This window comes from Gavialis gangeticus, unplaced genomic scaffold (assembly GCF_001723915.1).
Source record: "Gavialis gangeticus isolate Ggan-Ray unplaced genomic scaffold, GavGan_comp1, whole genome shotgun sequence".
Classification (NCBI taxonomy): domain Eukaryota; kingdom Metazoa; phylum Chordata; order Crocodylia; family Gavialidae; genus Gavialis; species Gavialis gangeticus.
This window is the reverse complement of record NW_017728992.1, coordinates 117,529,700-117,532,725: the sequence shown is the minus strand read 5'-3', so window position 1 is coordinate 117,532,725 and position 3,026 is coordinate 117,529,700. Positions and strand designations below refer to the sequence as shown.

General features: G+C 44.3%; 1 long non-coding RNA gene across 1 annotated transcript in view; it reads right to left on the bottom strand.

The window, feature by feature from the left end:
• Window positions 1-1,262, bottom strand: part of LOC109304597 — a 23,782-nt gene extending 22,520 nt beyond the window's left edge. Inside the window, exon 1 of the long non-coding RNA XR_002099431.1 lies at window positions 693-1,262. This is a non-coding gene — a long non-coding RNA (uncharacterized LOC109304597). The remainder of the gene's footprint in view (window positions 1-692) is intronic.
• Window positions 1,263-3,026: the final 1,764 nt, after the last annotated feature.

Below are 3,026 nucleotides of genomic sequence, written 5' to 3'. Positions count from 1 at the left end.
GATGTGGAACAAAAGCTTAGCCCACTGATGGGAAGGCCTTGTGCTTGGCCTCTAGCCTAGGGGCCTGGATCAGGTCTCCTGGGGTCCTTGGAATCAGCAGTGTGGTGTCATGTGGGCTGGGTACAGTGGGGATGTTGGCTTGGTACTGGGCAGTAGAGCTTAGGAGGGTGGAAGGTTTGTTGGAGCAGAGAGGCTGGGAGCCATGCATTTTGGAATGGTGGATGACTGCAAATTGTTTGGTTTACTGGTGGAACAGGCTAGCGGTACCATCTTTTGAGCTATGTAAAACAGTTGAAAGATGGTCCCACCTGAAGTAGTATACCTTCAAGATGCGTTGCACAGTTGCATCCTTTTAGTTATGTAGGTGCTCCCATTTAAGTGACTTTTTTTTAGAATGGTTTAAAGCAGTGGTCTCCAACTTTTTCAAGTAGGAGATCATCTTTGGCATCTAAAAGCAACCCAAGGTCTACTGTGTGCTGCTGCCACCCCTCTTCCCTGCCCATCAGGTAAGTCTGTGGGGAGGGAAGGGTGGGGGGTAGATCAAGGCAGGGGGAGGAAAAACTTATTGGGGGCATGCCTCCCCAGCAGGTAAATCCCACCCGGCTGGGCCCCACTCAGTGCTCCTGTCTCTGTGGCACTGTCCCTCACCATGGGGGGCCTTGAATCTAGCCCCCACCTCTGCCCTCCCTCACGAACTAATCTGCTTGGCTGGGGCACACGCTTGCATGCACACAGGCACTCAGCCCCCCACACCAGCCTTGGATTGACTTCAGGAGGCTCCAAGATCTACCACAAGAGGTTCTGAGATCTACTGGTAGATCACGATCCACTGGTTGGTGACCACTGGTTTAAAGGTAACATGTAATACCACCCTGGAATGAACTTTATGGAGTGTCTTTTCTCTTGTTCTCCCTGTTAGATGGGAATAATGCTTCCCTGTCATTTCAAGGAAGTTTTGCCTCTTAGCAGCAGAATTCTAATGCTATTCTATAACATACTACAATTGACTTCCAAAGTTTAGCAAATTATTTGGCTCCAGAAGCCTTATTTGCATTTAAAATATTAGCATTAAGCTCAGCATGGATGGAAATGAATGTCAGAATTGGTATAAAGATGTTCATGGCCTCCATACAGGAACCTGGGAGTTTAACTCTAGGAACTGCCCAGGTTTTATGCTCTAGATTAGCTACGTGTAACCGGGGCAGATCTAAGACTCTGTGTATAGAAGTGTGATCTCACTCCTTCCTTTTGATTCCATCTCCCAGTAGTGTGGTAGAGCAGAGCTGTGAACAGGATGATGCTATGTGACAAGCAGGTTAATTTTTTTTTCCTAGGCTCTACGCCCACTGCCGAATTAAGGACTCTTGATCTTTAGCTTATCATATAAAATTAAAATGGCTGCAAAGCTTTGGTAGGGTTAACTGCTTCTTGTCAGTGAAACCAATGTGTCTATCTGCACTATACGGTGTGGATAATCCAGACTGAGAGTCTGGAAATCCTATGACAGTTCTGGGGTTGCCTGCATGGTGATTTTTATTCTAGGCTGTAGACCAGGGGTGGGCAAAATGTGGCCCGTGGGCCAGATGCGGCCCACCAAGCCATTCTATCCGGCCCACGGGGCCCCTTAAAAATTTAGAAAATAAATAGTTATCTGCCCCTGGCTGCCTGTTTATGTGGCCCTCGATGGCTTGCCAAAACTCAGTAAGCAGCCCTCCACCCAAAATAATTGCCCACCCCTGCTGTAGACTCTGGAAAACCATCCCAAGAATATCAGGGGCTCCCCTCTACAACAGGGAGCCTTCAGCTTGGGGGCCTGGGGTGCCTGGAAACCTGGGCTGCTAGAGCCTCTGTTGTGAAGTGAAACCTAGACCTGGAGGGTGCCTATACATTTGCCCTTCCTCCTCTCCTGCTCTGGAGCCCGTGTATAAACCTCCAGAGAGCTCCATTACTGTGCTGGGACACTTGGGGCTTTCAAGCTCCAGGTGTCACTGCAGGGCATGTAGAAGGTTTCACATGGAAGGGGCTAACCTTAAGTCCTGAGGTCAACTCTTTTTGGGTCTTCAGTCATGGAACCGTGGATTCAGAAAAACCCTAGTCCCTTGTTTTGTGATGATCAACATAGTGGACCTATCCTTCCACCCTCAACCTTGAAAATGAGGTAGCTGTAAGATAATCAAATCTGAGCTGTCATGAAACATTTTAGGTTCCACAAATTAGTATTTTTGACACAACTGTTTTGTCAGAACATTTTTAAAAGCTTTACTAATACTTTTCAAGTATTTTTTTGTATTCATCCATCTGTATTTGCAGCTCATATCTAAATTTATTCAAACCTCAGTACGTGGGAGACCAATAGATGAAATGTCAGCAGATTGAGCCCCTCAATACTGTGTGACAGCAGTGTGGGCAAAGTTGAGCTTTGTGAATGGTAGCATATGTCAGCAGCTTCCTTTTTGCACTCTGAAAATGTAAGGGCTTAAATATTGTTAGAAAATTAACTGACATGGATGGCATGACTAATACACTTGTGAAGCATGGCTTACAGTAGTTCGAATTCCTTCTGTTATCACCAAACATCTCTTACAACATTTCTGTAATTTTTTAAAGTTTTTTTTCTTCCATTTAAACTGTTTCAAGGAAAATGGGGTTTAATTTTCTTCTAATAAAGGTAATGCAATCTTGTATGTCTTTGTCAGCAAATTTTCATTTGAGAATACTTCTTTCATAATTCAATTGCTTAAAGCATCTTCACTGAACTTCTGTGTATCTACTCATGTCTGAAAATTATATGGGAACACATATGAGGGAGCTTTGACTTCAAGTGAAATGTGTGATGAGAGTTTATATCTGTTAGACTTAAAGGGAGTAGAGAAGGAATTTGAGAACAGGCAAAGCTAGGACACAAAACACTTGCACATATTGCAATATGTACATTGTTGGCAACAGAAATTCTGATCTAGCCAAGCACTGAAGCATGTAACTTTTAACTATATAAATAGATCTAACAAAGTCTACTTATAAGATAG